The sequence below is a fragment of the Camelus bactrianus genome, chromosome 8 (genome assembly GCF_048773025.1).
Source record: "Camelus bactrianus isolate YW-2024 breed Bactrian camel chromosome 8, ASM4877302v1, whole genome shotgun sequence".
NCBI lineage: Eukaryota > Metazoa > Chordata > Mammalia > Artiodactyla > Camelidae > Camelus > Camelus bactrianus.
The window spans coordinates 76,834,597-76,857,032 of NC_133546.1; the positions used below are offsets into that span (position 1 = coordinate 76,834,597).

Sequence of the window (22,436 nt, forward strand, 5' to 3'; positions counted from 1 at the left end):
ATTTGCAGCAACATGGATGGACTTGAAGGGCATGATGCTAAGTCAAATAAGTCAAACAGAGAAAGACAGGTGCCGTATGACATCACCTGTATGTGGAATCTAAAAACCACAACAAACTAGTGAATAAAACAAAAGAGTAGACACACAGACATGAAGAACAAACTAGTGGTTACCAGTGGAAAGGGGGCAATATGATGAGGGTAGAAGATACAAAGTATTGGATGTAAGATGGGCTCAAGGATGTACTGTACAACACAAAGAATGTAGCCAATATGTTATAATAACTGTAAATGGAAAATAACCTTTAAAATTGTTTAAAAGTTAAAACATTTTTAAAAAGAGACCCTTATGTGTTTGGCCATCATGAGGCAAATTTAATTCCCTTATTTCTAAGTTCCTGTGCAAACAGACTCCCCTTTAATTTAAAAAAAATTTAATTTTATTAAAAAAATTTAGGCCTTTTCTGGTGGGGGGAGGGAATTAGGTTTATTTATTTATTTAGGTGGAAATACTGGGGGTTGAATTCGGGACCTCTTGCATGCTAAGCACGTGCTCTCCTGCTGAGCTGTACCCGCCCCCAGACCCCTTAGATCTCAGTGTTGACAAGAAACACTAGAACACTAGCTTGGGTTCACCACTAGCACGGTGAACACAGTCACCATGTAGTGGACAAGAAGCAATTCACAGAAAAATGCCACGTTGACTGCGGATGCACCTCACACTTGATGAAATGAACATTTCCCCTTTTTCATCTCTTCTGTCATTCAGTAAATTTTTTTTAATTGAAGTATAGTCAGTTTACAGTGTTGTGTCGATTTCTGGTGTATAGCACAGTACTTCAGTCATATAGGAACATACATATATTCGTCTTCACGTTCTTTTTCATGATAAATTACTACAAGATGTATGAATATAGTTTCCTGTGCTATGCAGTATGAACTTGTCGTTCATCTATTTTATATATAGTCATTAGTATCTGCAAATCTCAAGCTCCCAATTTATCCCTTCCCGCAAGCAGTCTGTGTGACTATACGTGGGACTCTGGGTTGAAGACTCAGTCAAGAGTTTTGTGCCCCACAGTAAGACTTCCTAGGGACGTGGATTTACATACCCTGTTAACCATCTTGGAGCACCGATGACCAGAATACCCAGACTCTGTCCTTGCTTTAACTGTCTTTGCGACTCTTGGAAGGTTCTTTAAAGAATGACACTACCTCCCAGGCATAGAAAATTCTGCCGTTCGCCGTGTCACCTCGTGGGCGATCATCTGGGGCGATGTAATCCAGTGGATGATGGATTTCATGTGGAAGGGAATTCAGATGACAAGCAAACTCTTGGCATCAAACTCTGACCACCAATGCAGAATATGATTAAGGAACAGCATTTTTAGTAAAAGGTCACAGACGGCATGAACTTAACACATTTTTATTCACCAGGTGGCAAATAGAAATAAAATGCCAGAAGCCTGGTTCATTGAATAAATATACAGAGACTGGCGAGACTGAAAGAACCAAGTATGTTTAATGCAGACAGTCTTTTTCTGACTATCATCCATTTTTATTCATGATTCAAATACTTCGTGATTCTTATTGTATTAAACTCCATTTTCCATTCTTCTAAAATAATATTTACATGATTATTGGTTTGACTGGACAGTTAAAATGCACTTAAGTGAGATATAAAGTGTTTCCTTTCCTTGTCTTCTTTCTTGAAACTTAATCTGTATTAGATCATTCATCTAGTAATTGTTCTGGTAATTTACCCTAATCATTTTTTTTCTTCTGTGAACTGGCTGACTAGCTGAAGTGCATAAAAACAGTGACTCACAGACATCTATTTTGAAATAACCAGTATAACCAGTATAAATAGGTGCAGTCTGGTTCTACCGCATTTTAAACAACTGCCCGGCCAAATGAAATGTGAAAAGGAAAAAAAAAAAAAAAGTCCTGCGAATACCTTGAAATGTGTGTTTCAGGCTGACTTTCAGAACAAGCCCACATTTATATAGCTGTGCAAAAAAGAGAGGAAAAGAAACCAGAAATTCCAGAATACTTTCAAACTGGTTTAAACATTTTGCCACTTCACTGTTTTTTTACTGCCAGCAGAGTAAATGAATGGTTTGCCCTCTGGGTGGGGGGAAGTGCATTTAAAAGAGAAAATGTTTTAAATTCTTACCTTTACAGAAGATTAAAAGATTAGTTCTTAGTATTAAGGGAGGGGGTTGATGCGTATGGGAGGGCACAGTGAAATTACTAGTAGGGGGTCTTGTTGACCTGAGTTACTTTCTTCCTTTTTCCTTCCATCACACATTTGTGAGATGAGCCCTGGTGATATGAAGATGAAAAGTTTGGTCCCTGCCTTCAGGGAGTTACTGTGTTCAGGGAGGAGCCTGAGGGAACAACAGCTCTGAGAATGAAGTGAGCAGCAGCTAATCTCGGGTGAACAGGGTCCAAACGCGAGAGGGATGGTGTTGTGAATTGTGTGTGTGAACCATGATTGTACCTTGTGCGTGGAGGTGAAGGGAGAGATGAGATTCCCGCCTGCTTAGAGCCTGTTTGCACATCTTTTGTCCAAATAAAGTAGCTGTCCCTCATTGCACTATAATGACTTGATTACCCTTTAATCTGCTCAGTAAAGTCTTCAAGAGTGGGAACAGGATTTACTCATCTCTATTTCCTGGTGCCTAGCATAGGGCTGGGCACCTGGCAGTACAGAATGAATGCTCTATTAGTTTGATTGAATGAATGAAAGAAAGGATGGATGGATGATGGATGGATGCTCTGTATTTAGAAAGAAATGTACTTGGGCTGTGATTGCTTCAGTGGAAAAAACAACATAGAAGGAAAAAAAATGCAATACTTTGGGTGTGGTGGTATGTAAAAATATTTTTACTAGAAATACTCTTGGATTTTACAAATTAGAAATGATTTCCTCCTATGCCTGGCCCTTCCAAAAAATCACACACTCATGCATGCACTGTGTGCTTGTTAAATTGCTAAACTCTCCTTTGATTTAGAAGTCTATTCCTTCCTTGAGACGATAGCTTTTTGACTTGTAAAGAAAGTTTTCCAATTAAAGCACTAATTTTGCAGTGTGTACCTCAATTATGTGAAAATAAACTACTTAGCACACTGGGAAAGAATCTTAATTCCTTTAAACTCTTTTAAATGGTATTATATATCAAAAGGTACACCTTTAAACTACCGATGGAGGAAAAATAAAATAGCTCTGAAGACACAAGGAAAGCAAACAGACAGCTGGAATTTGGGGGAAATGTCTGTGGTATTTGGGTTTATTTTTAGGGGGAAGAAAAATTTTCCATTAAATTTTATAACACAATGACATTAAAAGACTTTATACTTAATGAGTATCTTTATAATGCTGATGTAAAATTCAGATTATATTTTATTCATGAATTACAGGGTTTGGGGTTGAGGGCATGGAGTGGATAGGGTAAGAAACAGGTTTTTATGAACTTTGTCTGTCTCTTAATCACCTCTCGTCCTGTCTCAGTGCACACACTCCCACAGAGACTCACATCTCTTTATTTTTATTTTCCACGGAACCTACATGTCAAGAAGAGCAGGCAGTATATAAATTAAACAACAGTCCAGATACCAACTAGGATGTTAAAAGGAGATCAAATGTAAATTGTTCCATAATGTGTGGGCCACTTTAAAGATGCCTGAGACAGAAGCAGAAAAAAAGAAGGGGAAGAAAAAGGCTTTCTGGTCTTGTGTCTTTTTTGGTAGATGTTGCAGAAGATGAAGAAGTTTTAATTATATGCTTCCTGAGCAGTGCGGGACATGAACTCCTCTGAATCATCCTCTCTGACTGGGAGCCCTACTCTGTTTCTCTCTCCATCTCCAGCTCTCCCCTCTCCTCCCTTCCTTGTCCCTCCCTGCCCTGCCTCCTCCCACAGCCAGCCCACAGAGGATGGAGGGAGATGACACCGGGAGCCCTTCTCTCTGTCCTATTCCTTGTCTGCAGCGCAGTTCACTTGGACCCTGTAGGATTTTTTTTCTGTCCACATCACAGCCCACTTCTTCCCTCACCCTGGCCACGGGAATTGCTCAGGGGCTTTTGGAAAGGTGGAGGGCACGCTTATTTATAGCAAAATTGCAGTGTTCTGTTTTAAATCTGCAGAGAAGCTCTAGGCTGGGGGAAAAAGAATATTTAGAATAATTTAGTCCCAGTCAAAAGGCGAAGTTCAGTCCAGCTTCACAGGTTACTCTGAGTGGGATCTTGAATGATAAAGCCTCCAGGTCCAGCTCCCTCGTTTATAACATGAGAAAGGTGAGCAAGACCCCACGCACGTGGCTTGTGGCTGATGTGAAACCTACAAGTGAAACCCCACCATGCCTGGTCCACCTGTCCTGCCCTGCGTGTTGGCGCCCATAGCATCCTGGATGTGCCCGCATCCCAGTGGGCACCACCTACTCCCACTGTCGCGGGTATTTGCAAAGCATGAGAATCAGAGCAGCAACTGTTCACTGCAGTCTGTTTATTCTGCGAGAGTGATTTGAAAGTATTTTAAAAGAGAGCTACCTCCCTCGGGTCTTCATTACACTATGTTTCAGCTGCGACACTTTCTGAACATCTTGAAGCCTTTGTGTTGGTGTTTAGTAGCCCGCCTGCAGCTTGTCAGAATCGCTGGTGGGAGCCACTTACTGTGTGTGTGTTGGATGCACTGAAGTCCCCCAACTGTGGCTTTGAGGATCTCCTTTGGTTTGAGTGTATTATCAGTGTCTATTTACATAACTTGACCTCCATCTCTAATTGTGAAATTGGCTTCACAGATGTTAATTTTCTTTCAATACTCTTTCGAGTGAAGAAGATAGTGGACAGTACCCAAAAAAGAAGCCTAAACCATGCCCCCCCTTTTTTTGCATTTTTACTGTATTTTGGTGATTTTTATCAGCTCTGTTATTTTAGAGTTGTGGTCATTATACTGCTTGTTGAAAAAAAAAGTTATTTGGATTGACTGCATTGATGTCAGTCTCTGAATAACATATTTGCAAATATGACATTTTATTTTGCCAGTGCAAATATGTACTAAATAAAAATTGCTGTCGCTGAGTATGGATACAAAAACAGTTGGTTCTGCTGTTCAGGATAATTATCCAAGTAAAGTGATACTATCTTAATATTGTTTCAAGACTGCTATTTCCCAATGCTTATTAGAGAAAATGCTCTAGGAAAAACTACATTCTAGATATTACATATTTAACCATGTGTTGGAAATTTATATACACTTGGATATCAGATAGTTTCATATACAATTGCATATGCTTGTACTCAATACATATTTGAAAGATTGTTTTCTCATCTGTAAAACAGAAATAATGGTAGCGTCTTCTCATATAGTAATGTTGAAAATTAATTAAAAAGACTCCATGTAGAACTTCACTCGTTGCCTGTCATGTGTTGAACACTTAGTCAATACTAGATATTATGACTCAATTCTTGTCCTAAACATAGCCCAGAATAATACCATAGGAATGTAGCAACAGGAATAATCAATATTTTAGATAGGAGAAGACAAAGAAATTAACAGAAAGGACTCCGTATTTTGAGACCATGTAATATAAAAATAGGAGCAGAAGGAAATTGGGATGTGTGGCGGGGTCGGAGGGAGAGCAGAGGAAATACTCTGTTGTGTTTGGGACACGTGGAGTTGGAAGTGACCGAAGGTCACTGCAGTGAAGATGCCCTGTAAGCACCCCACGAATTGGACCAGAACTTTTATGCTTAGTTGTTTGCTTGTTTGTTCAGGAGATACTTACTGTGGGCCAACTGGGTACCAGGTATTAAGCTTAGGGGAGAAACCTAGGAGGGAAATATGTTAAGTTTGTGAGTCAGTTTTCTGGGGAAGCGAGGAATGGGGAGTGCTGTGCAAGGCAGGAAGAACTGGCCGATGATTACGAATAGGAGAGGAGAGAAGGAATGACTCGCCAAGGCACCAACTCAGGAGGCTGAAGACGTATCAAGAGACTGCTGTATTAGGGGAGAAGAGGGCTTCAGAAAATGGGTGTTCAGAAGCATCACTTTTATAGACACTGAATGTATTTTTAAGAGTTTAGGATCCTTTTTATACATGATAGTGATAGAAAATAAAGATAGATTCTTCTTGGCTTCTATCTACCATATTTACCTACAAAAATGATTGCACACATCTACGTATTCTAGTATGAAATCATTGTTCTCATTAAAGTCAAGATATGGAAGCAGTTGTTCAGTGAACAATGAAGAATGCGTTTTTGCTTAAATCCTGAAAGTGCATGGCTCAAATGCTTGGAAATGCTCAGTTCTGCAATTTTCTGCATCATTTGTAGTCAGCCAGACATATTTCTGATAAATAATGCTTCCCTTCTTTTGTTACATTCGGTAGCACGGATTTTCTTTTAAAGAAAAAAACTGTGGATGTTTTCTCTCAGTGGCTATGTGCACATGAAAGGGGGAGAGTGGAGAAAAGGTTTTCAGAATCAACTGTAATGGACCTATAATGTTTATGCCCCAACAGCCAGTCACCAAAGGGGACCTCAAATACTGCCCGGGTCAGTTCATGTTAACAAATCTGTATTGACCGTGCATCTTCGGGCAACGTGTTGGGTTCTGAGAAACACAAGCCAGCAATCCCACTCCTGGGCATATGTCCGAAAAAAATTCAAAAAGACACATGCAGCACTATTTATAATAGCCAAGACATGGAGATGTCTCAAATGTCCATCGACAGATGACTGGATAAAGAAGATGTGATATACATATATGTACACACACACACACACACACACACACACACACACACACACACACAAAATGGAATACTACTTGGCCATAAAAAAGGATAAAATAATGCCATTTGCAGCAACATGGATGGACCTGGAGATCATCATTCTAAGAAAAAAAATACCATGGGATATCACTTATATGTGGAATCTTTTAAAAAGACACAAATGAACTTATTTACAAAACAGAAATAGACTCACAAACCTAGAGAACAAACTGTAATGAAAAAGAATATGACAAGGAATATATGTATGTGTATGTATGACTGAAACATGATGCTGTGCACCAGAAATTGGCACAGCATTGTAAACTGACTATACTTAAATTTTAAAAAATGCTAACAAAAACAAAAGCAACAACAACAAAAACCCTACAAGCTCACAATCTTCAAGTGTCAGGAGCCACTTATGTAAATTACCATGACACCAAGGAGAGTGCTGGGATCGCTGTGAGATACTTCCAAAGGACTGTGAAGTTTCTAAGGAGAAAGAGCCCATCTGGCTGATAGAGCAAGCAAGGCTCTTAGAGGAGGCAGAGTTAGAAACGAGGAGTAGAGATGGAGAGTGAGGCTGTTCCTGCAATGAGAACAGTGTAAGCGAAGCCTGGAGATGGGCTCGGTGTGTGGGGTTCCTGGGGGATGACTGTCCTGTTGCCTGGAGGAGAGGGGACCTAAAAATGGGAGAGTAGGAGCTTAGGGCAGAGGAAAAAGTGGGTGTACTGTGAGTGCTCGTGTGAGAACATCCTGGCCGGTTCTGGAGGCAGTAAGAAGCCACTGCTGGATGCTAAGCGGAGGAAGGACATTACTGCAGCAGAGGTAGGACTGACGGGAGGCAGGGCGTGGTATGCTCTGCAGTGAAACAGAACAGAGGTGAGGATGCTGGCTGGGAACCTATGGGTTCAGCCCAGCATCAATGAAAGTCCACACCAGGATGGGAAGGAAAGAGACTATATATGGGGCTCCCCAAATGCAAATCTCTGGAAACATTTCACGTGGAATTCCATACAGCACATGTCTGCATGGTTGTTTTAATTTTCCACTCTGCCTTCAGATGTTTGGCCCACACTGAGCCGCTGCGCTCTAATTTGGCACTGGTGAATCTTGGCTGTAGAAGACCTCTTTTGTTCTATGTTAAAAGAATCTCCTCACCTTCTTGGGGCCATGAAAGTGGATACGTAAGTCAAGTCATTTGCTGCTTCTAGTCAACTTGTCCTGGATCCTCACATGACCAGATTTCACTGGGGATTCAGGCCATATAAGACAGTGTGGGGTTAGGAACTGGTTGCCCCAGGAGTTTTAGGAGTTTCGTAATTACTCTAGAAAGACAACTGCTCCCCTCCCCGACTGTAACTTGGATGTTGCATGTCTGCCTTCTGGGTTCAAGCCTCAAATGCATCTCTACCAGGTATTCCATCAGGAGCAATTGGTACTCTCAAAAATTTATTGCTTTATTTATTTTTTGTGAATCTCAGTTTCCCACTCAGTAAAGAGAATAATCTCTGAGCAAAGAGCATTTTAGTTATGATATCATATTACTAAGTCATCTATTGCATCTTTGCAATAATGAAATGCATTTAATTATAATGAACCATCTAACACAAAGAGCAGTAAGACAAGACTCAGTGATTAACCAGTGATCCTTGGCCTTGCTTTTTTTGTCCTTTCGCCCAATGAAAAGTAAATCTTGTTTTCTTTATTTATGAATCAAATAAATGTCATAGACTCACCTTCCTGATCTTTATGCTCCATGAGGTTTTGCCACCACATGTTTGCGTGTCCACTATGAGCCCTTCATCTCTGGCCATGATTTTGGGCTTGGACCTAATCACTCTGACCAGTGTGTCTGGGATATGTTTGGCTCTGTCACTAGGTGCTTGAAGACATTATTATATAATATCCTAAAACAAATTATTTTATTTTTAAGCGAAATCCTATGAATCAAGGTACAATTTAAATCCCAATAAAATGATGGAGGAAAAAAAAGAGATCCTGCTTTAAAAAAACATCCATTCCAAGGGGGGGAGAGTATAGCTCAGTGGTAGAGCACATGCTTAGCATACATGAGGTCCTGGGTTCAATCCCCAGTACCTCCATTAAAGTAAATAAATAATCCTAATAACCTTCCCCAAAAAACAACAACAACAAAAAAACAAACAAAAATCCATTCCATAAATTTTTTTGAGCCTTCACTTAAATACATGAGTAAGCAAGTCATAGTTTTTAATTGAGAGAGATCTTAGCTAGTATGGAGGGGGAGGGTATAGCTCAGTGGTAGAGTGTGTGCTTAGCATGCACAAGGTCCTGGGTTCAATCCCCAGTACCTCCATTAAATAAATGAATAAGTAAATAAATAAATAAACCTAGTTACCTCACCCCCAAGTAAATAAATAAACTTTTTAAAAAATACAGTGTGATTTTTAGTATTTTTCTCATCCTCTTTCAAAATCTGTCTCCTCAATTAACCCATCCAGTTGGTAACTGGGGCCTTTTTTAATGAAATAGATTGAAGTATTATAATGTACTTTCTTGGAGCAAGAAAAGATTAGTTATCTTACTTCTGAACCTTTTGGAGTTTGCCAGATGGGCTGTGAGAGCCTAAGGGAAGAGCAGCACCTCGTCCACTCTGAGGGGTCCCCAGGAGGTGATCAGTGAGTTTACTCAGCATCGCGGACCAGGCCAAGACCTTGAACCTCTTCCCTCAGAGAAAGGCCTTTGCAGCTAGAAATTCACTGTTTTATTTGCAAGAGATGTTATGATAGTGACAGCTTTTATAAGTATTCTATGTGTGTGTGTATATATATATATATATCAGTATTATATATATGTATATATATGTGTGTGTGTGTGTGTGTGTGTGTATATATATATATATATATATATATATAAAACCTGTATAATTGCTATGATTTTATAAGAGAATTGAATGCAACCTGTAAAGTAACAGTTCATCTTTGGTAGTCCCAAATCAACCCATTATCAGTTGTTCTTCTTACCTTGCAACTTCTTCAACTTCACTTTTCTTGGGGAGGTCCCCAGAATTTGATGCATTTAAGTGACTTTAAGATGTAAATATCCCAGGAGGAGGACATAGCTCAGTGGTAGACTCGCATGCCTAGCATGCATGAGGTCCTGGGTTCAATTCACCAGTGCCTCCATTAAAAATAAATAAATAAACCTATATTACCTCCCCCACTCCCCCCCCCCCCAAAATCCCCAGGACATAAAAATAGAGTCTGGGTGATGTAGCATCTGGGTGATAAAGTCTAACCCTAAAAAAAAAAAAAGAAGAAAAGATGTATATATCCCCCAAACTCCTCACAAAGTTTGCATTTTAATCCACAACCTAGATTCAAGGGAGTCATAACCATTGATGGCGTTTGGGGCACCTGCAGGCTGGGAAGTGGCATGGACAGCCCGCCAAGCTTTCCGGAACTTCTGAAATCCTTCCCTTCTTGTCTGTGCTTAGGTCACTGATGAAGGTTCCAAAGTATCAGCACTGAAAGAATAAATGCCCACTTTGAAAATGAAGTGGTATGTTTTGTGGATCAGTTATGTTGGTTTCTGTCAACTTAAGAAGTCAGTGACTTACTGTTGAGCGATGTGATGACAGTTCAGCTGAAAAAGTGAGAACAGAGCAGCTGCAGGGGCCAAAACTGAGCTCACAGAGACGAGTTCTTCTCCTGCAAACCCTCTATCCTGCTTCATCTGCTGCACAGGCTCAGCCTGCAAGTTTCTGCATTGTTCTGGATCCTTCTGAAAAGTCACCTCCTCCCGGAAGTCTGTCCTGGGGCTGCACAAATGCAGTGATCAACTCCACCTCTGTGCTCCCTCTACACCTGGAAACCCTGCCGAGAACACATAGGATTTCTCACCAGGCTCCTCTGGGCTCCAGCTTTGACTTCTCATCTTTATTCCCAGGGACCGGTTGGCTCGATGAACAAATGCTCAGTTATCAGGGACTGTAGCCAGCTGTCCACTTGCATTGTGGAGAGTTATTTTAATGTTTGAAACTTGCAACTAAGCAATGCTGAGTGGTCCTTGGATCAACAGTTGAGCTCTGTTGACTAAACTCTTTTCCTGAGTCTTGGCCACTTCCTGTGTTCTTACTCAAGTGTGCACATTTCCTGGTAGATGTTTCTTAGAATTGTGATTTTTATTTTATTTTACAGTGGTGTGTGACTTTAAAAGATGTGAGCTTTCCAGACATATTTTAACAACCTCTAGACAATGCCAAAGGGTGTCATGCTCCAGCTTAGCAATTATTCAGATAATTGAAGGGCTTTCTGAAAAAAATCCTATTGAGGGAAAAATAATTTACCTTGTGGTTAACTGTCCCCTTGGAACTGCCTTCCTTCAACTTGCCATTCACACTTGAGCCTCATTTCTTAAGGTATAATTTTATCAATGGTGACTCTGCATTTACATCTTCAGCCCAGAGCTCTTCTCTTGTTTATCCAGCTGCCCCCTTGACATGTCCACATGTTTGTTTGATGGGTGTCTCTTCCTGAACTTGTCCAAAACTAGGTTGCTGGGCATTCTCATCCCCTCATCCTCCTGCAAAAGCATCCTCATCTAGGTATCTTCCCCCTTCAAACTCCGTCCTCTGTAAAAAAAAAAAAATAAATAATGAAGTGTAGTTGATTTACAATGTTAGTTTCAGGTGTACCACAAAGTGATTCAGTTATAAATATACATATATACTTTTTTCTTTTCAGATTTTTTTCCATTACATGTTATTATAAGAAATTGAATGTAGTTCCCTGTGCTATACAGTAGGTCCTTGTTGTTTATTTTATGTAGAGTAATGCATGTCTGTTAATCCCCAACCCCTAATTTATTCCTCCCCACCCTTTCCCCTTTGGTAACCATAGTTTGTTTTCTATGTCCGTGAATCTGTTTTTGGTTTGTAAATAAAATTTGTATCATTTAAAAAAATTTTTATAGTTAAAAAATTATTTTATCATATTGAGTGAAGTAAGTCGGACAGAGAAATATATGATATCACTTACCTGTGGAATCTAAAAAAAAAACCCCAAACTCCATCCTTATTGTCACTCAGACAATAACAAAGACCCCCTGCAAACAAGCAAATCACCCCCTCCACAAAAAACAAAAACCAAAGATCTACAATTTTAACTATCTTGTGCTCACTTTGGCAGCACGTATACTAACAATTGTAACTATCTTGACTCATCTCTTCCTCTCAAACCCCCGTGCCTGTCGATCCCTCATGATGTCTCTACAGCCTCCCCACTGGGTACCATATGGGGGCTCCATCCTCAAGCTGCTCTTCAGTGCAGTGGCTGTTTAAGGACATTTTCCTGCGTCTGCTCTCCTTCCCTCTAGTCTGTTCTCAACCCCAAACCTGGGATGGACCTTTTAAAACCTAAGTCAGATCATGTGTTTCCTCTATTGAAAACCCTCCAGTGATGCCGTTGCAGCGTTGTGAACATTATTTTGACAACTTAGGTAGTCTGCGTTGACCGCTTACTATGTAGCCGAGCGTGTGCTGTACTGTGCCTAGTCTCATTTTATCCTCGCCGCCATCTCTTCTCGCCAGTGCTGTCTTACATGGGGGAAACAGAGCTAAAACAGGATGAAACACCCTGCAGATCGCTCAGACAGTGAGGTGAGATGGCAGAGCTATGCTTTGTACTTCAGCCGTCAGATTGCAGAGCAGGGACACTGAAAAACTAAGTTTGGTTTTTCCCTCCTTTCTTTGCAACCCCCTCCCGTGCATGTCATCATAAACAAGGTCTGTCGGATAATCCATTTTTACTCAATGAAGAAAGCCAACAGCAATCTGTGATGTATTTTGAAGGGTAACTAAAATGAAGTTTCTTGGCATCCTGTTTATTTAAGAAGTACTTAACTGAGTATGCTGGGTCACCATCAAATATTTCTCTTGACACTGATGGCCAGTAGGGTTTGAGTTTTGCTGGAGTTACCACTGCTGCATTTTATTTTATTTATTTTTTACATTTTAGTCCTTATTGAAATTCTGCTATCAATGTTGACTTTTCCACCATCCCTGTAATTTTAGCATCTTTTGTTCATTAAGGTGATACATTTCTGTTCTCAGAAAAACACACTAATAACTCTATTTTTATAAAAACTAGCAGGAACCAAAAGAAATGGAATTGGAAATAAAGAAGAATTTTAGTTCAGCTGGGTAGTGTTAGTGTTCCTGTATCTTTATCAGGCTAATGATGATTGGAATCAAAACCATTATAACCTAAATATTGGCATATAATAAAAAGCACTCTTAAAAATGTGTAGGAGACTCAATTTTGGGTGGGTGGCACAATTTGAAAAATCACGTCAGAATTTTTCCATGAAGTTTAAGCAAATGTAAATCTCATCCACTATGCAGTCCTAATATATTTCTCCTTTTCCAATATTTATTAAGATAGCTACATTAATTGTCCCAAGGAAATGTGTAATGTATAGTATGATGCAAATTCTACATAATTGATTAATATTTCTATTTAAATCATAATCAACACATCATGAATTTATTGAATAATGTACAACATAAAATTGCCATGACTTTCCACCTTACTGTATTTTTAAAACTTAATTAATTTTTCCTTGGTCTTAGCAGGCAGGCTTATCAACTTCTGTAGCTTGATCACTGGTGCACAATTATAGAATCAAAGTGATAAAAAGGGAGTGCTTGCCTTGAGGTATTATTCTTAAATTGAGAGTTACTCTTGGAAAAATACAAGTTAACCCACCATCCATAATATTATCAAATTACTCTCACATGGTTAAAAGCACAAAGATGATTTTTTCCCCCATAGGAAAATGTTTTGCATTTATTTGACTCTACTTCTTTTGGTATTGGTTTAGGCTTGGGTATGTTTTTAATACTGTCCTGTATTTTTAATGACACAGACACCCTCCTGGATCCCTAGAAAGTAGTGATTAGGTGAGCTTTCGGAACAGTAAGGCTTGGGCTTAAAGACTGACCTGTAGATAAACTAGTTTTGTTGGCTTTGTTATTTGGTCAGGTTATTTAACCTGCCCAGCCGTGTTCTTCATGGCTTCCTGTGTGTAAAGCATTTCGCATACTTCTTGACATGTACTCAGCTATTTTTCTGGATTTATAGAATCTCTTCATGGGCTTCATGAGATGAAGACTGCTTCCGCATCATTTGTTCATTTTTATCCATCACAGCGCCTAATACAGTAGAAGGCCAGCACTCAAAATGAACACATGATCTCCAGGTCCATCCATGTTGCTGCAAATGGCATTATTTTATTCTTTTCTGTGGTTGAGTAGTATTCCATGGTGTATATATACCACAACTCCTTTATCCAGTCATCTGTCTAGATGGACATTTAGGTTGCTTCCATGCCTTGGCTGTTGTAAATAGTGCTACTGTGAACACTGGTTTGTATGTATCTTTATGAATTAGAGATCGTCATTCTAAGTGAAGTAAGCCAGAAAAAGAAAGAAAAATACCATATGATATCACTTATATGTAGAATCTTAAAAAAAGACACAAATGAAATTTACAAAACAGAAACAGACTTACAGACATAGAGAACAAACTTATGGTTACCAGGGGGGAAAGGGGGTGCAAAGGGATAAATTGGGAGTTCAAGATTTGCAGATACTAACTACTGTATATAAAATAGATAAACAAGAAGTTTCTACTGTAGAGCACAGGAAACTATGTTCAATATCTTGTAGCAACCTATAATGAAAAAGAACCTGAAAAGGAATATGTATATATGTACATGTATGACTGAAACACTATGCTGTACACCAGAAATTGATGCAACATTGTAAACTGACTACACTTCAATTTAAAGGCTTGTTTGAAACTGAACACACATGATGCGGGGCCACCCCACACATTTGCTCACTTTACAGTTGAGGTTGGTTTAATATTTTCTTCCCTCTCCTAAACCTCTATTTGGCATGATCTTTTTTCCTATTTCTCTTCTATTTTGAAAGCAATTATTATCACTTCTTTTCCTCTCAGCACATTTATATCCTGAACCTTGTGGCTCAGCTGAAAATCATAACCGGATAAGTATATATACTGGCTTTCCTCACAATTACTGTTCAATACTTTTTTGATGATTTAAAGTGCCCCATGTGAAAAATAGGTATTTCTATTCTAGGAAGAAGAAAAGTAAATAAAATCTTGTGCTTTCCCTGTGTGGTAATGTATCTGTAGTTAGTTTGTGTTTTATTCTTTTTGGCCATTCGAGAAGGCTGAGGGTGATGTGATGACATAAGTAACTTTTGTCTGGAATGTTTGTATTTATTGAAAAGCAGGTGTGGAGCAGCTACTAGACAGGTAACATTACACGAAGCCCATGTGAAACAAAAAAGAAATTAAAAATTAAATAATGTTCACAAATAATCAAACTGAAACAAGTGAGTGATCAAAAACTCAGGTTACCTCCTGGGAAAGAAGGTTTTTTATAGCCCTACCAAGATATTTTTCTCTTACTCCTAGAAAGGGCTCATGGTGTCACGTAGCAAATACAATGTTTTGGGTAACTTAAGAACCGACTCATTCTTCATCCTTTTAGGAGATTGCCTTTGTTTATTTTTATTGAAGTTTAGTTGACTTTCAGTGTTGTGTTAGTTTCTGGTGTACAGTATAGTGATTCAGTTATACACATATATATTCTTTTTTCGGATTCTTTTCCATTATAGTTTATTACAAGCTATTGAATGTAGTTCCCTGGGGTATACAGTAGGACCTTGTTGTCTGTCTATTGGAGATTGCTTTTGTGTTGTTATTGTTTTGTTTTGTTTAAACCACTCTAATTATTGGTAAAAGAAAAGTAAACAAGGCTGCATTCGACAGCTAAAACCTATACATGTGCTGACCTAGAATAGTTGCCAAACTTTCTCTGATCTTATAAAGGCATGGAGAGTAATACTGGTGAGTTCTGGTGTTGCTCTTTTAAGAACCTGCCAAGATGAAATATTTTAAAGGTCTTCCGGAAACTCACGCCTGCTGCAATACAGTAGCCTGATCATTAAAATAATCATGTTTCCAAGGAGGCGTAAAGTTTCATTTCATTAAGGTTTGTCGAAGCTGTGAAGACCACGCACCGCAATTATAGTCATGCTTGGTATTTAGCGTCATGTCCTTCTTGGAGGAATATCCTTTTGGGTCAGGGGTTTCAAAATATTTTACCTTCTGCATATCAGTGAGGACTCTGAACTGAGCTGAGGTTTACCTCCCCGACTCATCTCCCCATTAGCTTCTCTCCTTCCCCATCCTCCATGCCTAGGTCTCTGTCTACCCTCCTTGGCTGTCCCCTAATCCACGGTGGCCAGTCCAAGCGTGGAGGGGACTCGACCCCCACACAGAAAGTGGAGGACAGTTTAGGATGGCAAGGCCACAGCCCCTTCGGAACCAGGCAGCTTTGTTGCCTCTAATCCAAGCCGCACTCATCCCTTCCACTTCGTGGGATTGCTCTGGCCTCCCAGGGTCGTGTTCTTCAGTCAGATGTGTGGAGGGTCCTTCAGGACCGACAGAAGTGATGTAGTTTCTCCAAGGGATCTGGCAGCATATCTGTAATTCACTTCTTTGGATACTTCCCCTCTGGTTTCACAAGAACTAAGAGGAGCCTCCTTGGAGGTTGGCCTTACGTTATTTTCATCACTCCCTGAAAGTGGAAGAAGGAGAAAACCTCCTTGTGTCATCACTGTCCCTGACACTGTGAAGGAAGGGCTGGTGAACTGCCGGTGTCACAAGGAAAAACACAGGCCATTAATGCTGAACTTGTCCCCATGTTATAGTGTATGTATCTGGCATAAGAAACTCAAGTTTATTTTGGTCTAGTACACTCTACGATTCATGGAAGACTATTTGTAAAGTGGGAAAAAGAAATGACACAATATCTGCGTTTCTCAAGGGTGTATGTGTGGGGGTGGGTGTGTTGAAAGAGAGAGAGAGGTGAATTTACCACAAAGCAAGTGAACCTTAAGTTTCACAGTCTCTCACTAGCAGCCCCTTGCAAGGCTCTGGATTTAATTTCCTAGTTTTATATTTATAATTTTGCATTCTTCCTCTCAAAGAGAGATCTATCTTTGGATCTACTGTGTGGTTCTGTGATAAATTCTACCTCGTTCTGATGGAACCCTAGTCCAATGTGGAGAAACTCTAAGAAATAAACTCTGTGACTTGCTGAACAGTATCATTTTCTCTGTAACACTCATAATTATTGTCCTGAAATTTGATGGAGTCTGGGGTTATGTAAAGCAAGCAGTGTGGTTGTGTGACACTTCCCGGTGGACTGAGCCCTTGGACTCCTCTTTGGGTGTCTTTGGCCCCCTGCAGTGTTGACTGAGATAGTGTTGACTGAGACTGACAAGGGTGCCCAGGAGGGAGCACTTGGAAAGTGGGCCTCCAGTTCCCTTCAATGCTGCCCGACATTAAGTTCTTAGAATGTCACACTTCTCTAAAATTAAACGGCATTTTCTCAAAGTAATGTTCAGATTCTCGTTATAAGGATGTAAGCCAAGAATAAATCTGAAATCAGCAGACGATGTCCAAAAGATCTCAAATATATGTTCCCAAGTGAAGAAATAACAGTTTCGAGAAGTGAACTAATTCTGAGACTTTCCCACTAAGGTGCGGTGCTTTTAAAATGTATACTTCAGTTCTAAAAAAAAGATTTTCTTTCAAAGGCACATCTTCAACTGTTAGGGGTGAAATACAAAAATGTATCCTATAAAAATACGGTTCATATTAATGAAATAATTATTTCAGTAAATATGTGGAAAGCTATATGAGAGGCAGAGAATGAACTCATGAAGAAACAGGTTGAAAAAAATAATATGATCAAATGCTTGATTTAAGACCAGTGATGCAAAGGGACTTTATTGGAATAATATGTAAGAAAGAAAGAAGAAGGAAGGAAGGAAGGAAGGAAGGAAGGAAGGAAGGAAGGAAGGAAGAAGTCTTGTTATTTAAAACTGTTACTGTCACTATTACCATTAAATCTGTTTGTCATTAATCTCAGTAATCTCCCCTGAATTGCTAAAAACATGAAGTGGTTACCTACACAGATATTTTATCAGATAGACAGACTGTCACTTACTATATACAAATATATTTTAGGATAAAAGCATTGTTTTTGAGGGTAAAACAAAACCCTTTTAAATACACAATGAAGTCTTGCCTCTAAATTAAAAGACGTTTCCCTTTTCACAAGATACTATTCATATGTTATTATCTGTTGCAGCAATTAAAATTTTCAATTCTAAGACTATAATTTGGGGGCAAAATCCATTTGTGTAGTATTATGTTTTAAAATTACTGGAGGAGTCCAGAGCTCTGATGTCAGCATTTAGATTCTCCAAAGAATTGCCATGAATTTCTGGGAAGAGAATGAGTAGCATCTTCGTAAGCCTGTAATTAGCTCCTTGTGGATTATTCACGTTGTGATTGGCCATTATGTAAGAATCCGCTCTCAGAATCAGTGCGAAGTCTTCAGCAGCACAGTAACTCTGCCCAAGGCCGTCAAGCTGCTTTCTTCCTTTCTGTGTCACTGTATATACATTTGTGTGTGTGTGACTATACTTTTCATTGATAGTCCCCCTTTTCAGATTTCCCCTTGTTTGCCCTCCTTGGTGCACTTTATCAAGAACCGTGGGAGGACAGATGTTCTGCACTGGCGGTTGTGTGATCCACACTCCATCCCCAAGAGGCCACACCCTGATGTGTTACATCACAGAGCAGGGGTGGCTTCCCAGCCTCATTGGAATTGTCTTCAGTCACTAATGAGCCATATAAGAATTTCGGTCACCATTTGGCTTTAGTCATGAATGAAACCCCAAACCTGTCATGAGCCACCTTCCTCATGGCTCTTGGCTTCTGAAGATGTCATCTTTGTTTCCATGATCAAGATAAAAGGAAACGGTTCCAAATGAGGAGTCCCACAAATGGGTTCCGTAGGAGTATAAGGGCAGGTCACATCTCCGAGTGACTGCCCTCATACCTATGAGGGTCTTCAAGGACTTGGTGAAGCTGTTTCTACTTGTTAAAAAATAAAATCAAATATCATTTTTTTTGGAAGTTAGTAACAATAAAGAAGAAAGAAATAGAGCTGTATATCCTGATAGAAAGGCCTTTAATGTCATTATTAAAAAATTCCAACTCTAAATATGTGTTTATTCATTTTTGCAGTCTATAAAAAGAATATAACAAATGAAGTAAGTTTACTTCTTGGTTTGTGGGGAAGTCAAGCCTTATCCCAACTTCATGACATTATCAAACCATAAGTATCAATTTTATAAAACAAGATCATTTTAAAATGGAGATATTTTAAAAACAAAAAAAATTAAAAATAGAAAAAATTAAAAAAAAATAAAAAACAAACAAAAATACTAAAAACAAAAAGAAAAAATTAAAAACAACAAAAATAAAAAGCAGAAAAATTTAAAAATAAAAGAAAAAACAAAAAAAGAAAAAATGAAGGCAAATTTAATATTTTTCACCAAATTGAATAGGCTGATAAGAGATTTACTTCTATTTTGAATCAGTTTAGATATGTAAGTTTAAATCTTATTTATGTCTTTAAAAATTATTTAATTTCTTTTTGCATGACAAAGTGCTGAATTTATACGTGTATATTAAAAGATTCAAATGAGAGAATATGAGAAATAGTTTAATAATTGACTACAGTAACTTCCTCATGATCATTTTATTATGAACATTTATGCTTGACAACTTTTAAAGTGCATTATTGTGAAATTCACAATAAAGTAGCAGAAAGTCCAACAAGAAAAATATCAGTAAAGTCATGGCATAATGGTGAAGTAAATGTACAATCTGTAGATTACTGTTTTCATCTTTCACAGTTTTATGTTCCATTGTTTATTGATATACTTGGCAATAAACATTCCTAAAATATTGACCAAGACTGATCACCAAATAAATCAATTAATAAAACTTTAAAATGATGTGTGCTACTGTAACACTAGCAAATATTCATTAAAATTAAACTGATAAAATACTGGTTCTTTTTCCCCGGGAAAAAACATATTCTGATAAGAAAAATGTCTGATGCCTATCACCTCTCCTACTCAGCTGCTTTCAGTTGCCTTTACAACAAGCCTTCTCAGCTAGTTCAGCTCAACAGTTGGATCCCGCCATACAAGGAAGAGAAAGGAGTGTGATGGGTTTGATCCATCAAATTAAAGCAGCCACCAGGGCTACTTATCCCTGGTGTCTGCCCCTGCTCTCAGCATGGCTGAGCCTCTTACAGTACTTGTGTTGATCCCTGAGACACTTTGTCTGGACTTGACCCAGTACCTTGACACACAGGGTAATTCAGCCCTCTGCCTTTGGTTCTTCTGCAGAGGAATGCAGTTAATCAGCTTGTTTTGAAACTTGACGGTTGAATAAGGAAATTTTAAAATCACCATTAGGTAAACACTACAAAACGGTGGTTGCTAGCAAGATTTGCCAATGGATGCTGAAATGAGTAGATAAAAGTTGGAGGGAAAAACAGGATATTTGCATAGTCTCAAACTATTCCCCCCTCCCAAGGTACTTACTCATTACAAGGGAAAAAATGGCTGCTTTATAGTGGAGAAACCCCGAAGAGACCACTTTAACTACATGATCAAGGTTAACAGCACTAGTGATGAGATTAATCTGTGTTATGTTTCCCAAAATGACAGTAATAGGACATATTAAAATCACTTATCCCCATGTGATGGTTTTCATGTTAGTAATGCATCACTTCAATCTAATAAAAAACATATCATCAAAACCCAACTCGAGGAATATTCTACAAAATAATTGACTAATAATCTTCAAAAGTTCCAGGGTCATGAAAGGGAAGGAGAAACTGTCCCAGACTGAAGGGAACTAAGAAAATAGGACAAGTAAATGCAACAGGGAGTCTTGGTTTGGATCCTGAAAAAGAATAAAGACATTAGAGGAAAAAGTGGTGAAATGAAAAACAAACAACTGCAGTTTAATTGACAAGAATGTCATAATATTAATTTCTTTGTCTTGACAAAGGTACTGTTTACATAAGATGTTGCCATGGGGGAAGCTGGGTGAAGGGTAGATAGGAAGTCTGTGTACCATTTTTGCCTCTTTTTCTGTGAGTCTGGTGTGAATGCAAACTTTTAAAAATTATTTTTTAAAAAGGAAACTTGACGGTTTAAATAAGTACAGCTCAGTTGTAGGGACCAAACATAATTCCTGTGCACACGCTATGTGCTAAGCCCTGAAGGGGACATGGTGATAAGGAAACACGGTTGCTTCCCTCAGAGAACTTATAGTTTGGTGAGAGCAAGAAAATAAAATGATGGCTTGAAAGCTGACACAGAGGAGGCAGAGATGACCGCATACCGGAGCCGTGTGTGTGTGTGTGTGTGTGTGTGTGTAGTGGATGTGGGAAGTTTAGAAAAGCTTTTTGTACTAACAAGGCAGAACTTGAAGAGTAGATTGAATGTTGACAGAAGACGGAGAAGAAGGATTCCAGGCACAGGGATCAGCATAAAGAAAGACAGGAAAGTGAGGATGCTTGGGACTAAGAGGTGGCCCAGCTTGCCAAAGCAAGGAGTGTTCTTTGTGTGTCACTCTGGACGGTAAACAAAGTCCCATAGACTGGATGGGCTAAACCACAGAAATGAGTTTTCTCATCATTCTGGGGGACTGAGTTCCTGATGAGAGCTCTCTTCCTGGGTTGGAGTTGACTGTCTTCTCACTGCATCCTCATGTGGCAGAGAAAGTGGACACCTCCTCATGTCTCTTCTTATAAGGATGTTAATCCTACCAGATCAAGGCTCTACCATGTGACCTCATTTAACTTTAATTACCTCCATTTGAGGCCCTACCTTCAAATACAGTCACATTGGGAGCTGGAGCTTCAACTTACGAATTGAAGGGGACACATTCTGTCGATAACATCCCACCCTAGCCCCCCAATTCATGTCCTTCTATTATACAAAATACATTCATTCTATCCCAACCATCTCAGAAGTCTTTGGGAGGCCCAGGATCAACTCTAAAGTCGGAAATCCAAAGCCCCGTGTGTGTATCATCTAAGAGAGGTGTGTGCAAGACTCAAAGTATGGTTCCTTCTGAGGCAAAATCCTTTCCAGCTGGAAACCTGTAAAACCACACAAGTTTTGTGCTTCTGAAAAACAGTGGTGGGACCGGTCTAGGGTAGGCCCATCCCAAAAGGGAGAAACAGGAAAGAAGGAAGGGACAGCAGGTCATGAACGAGTCCAAAACCTAGCCAGGCACATTCCATCATTCTAAGGCTCAAGAATAATCCTCTGTGGCTGGATGTGCCAATCCCTGTCCCCTTGGCTTTCTGCAGGGGCCCCCATCCTCTAAACTCCCGAAGAAAATCTCCTTGTCCCTGGGCTTGTAGTGGGAGTGGCAGCCCTACTGCTCTCTGAATTGCTTTTGGGGTCATTCTTCCCTTCCCTGAAGGATAGCCCACGTTCCTTTGTCCGGTCCGGTAGAACCCAAGAAGTCTGAGAGCCTTCTTTAACTCACTCCTGCCTTCTCTGCTGCTTTCACTTCAAACTGGCAGTGTCTCTGCTACTAGAATCCCATCTCTATTCCTGGCTTCTGCTGAGATGGCGGATTAAATCTAGGAGTCAAACTGGTGATCTCTTGATCAGACATTAAAAGTG

The 22,436-nt window shown here is 39.4% G+C and overlaps 1 protein-coding gene and 1 non-coding gene across 3 annotated transcripts in view; both read left to right on the plus strand.

The window, feature by feature from the left end:
* The window catches only part of KCNQ5 (potassium voltage-gated channel subfamily Q member 5), a 451,726-nt gene that overhangs the window by 26,576 nt on the left and 402,714 nt on the right, over window positions 1-22,436 (plus strand). The gene's annotated exons all lie outside the window — the stretch shown is intronic.
* TRNAA-AGC (transfer RNA alanine (anticodon AGC)) lies at window positions 9,041-9,113 on the plus strand. Its single transcript has one exon. It is a non-coding gene; the product is annotated as a tRNA-Ala (tRNA).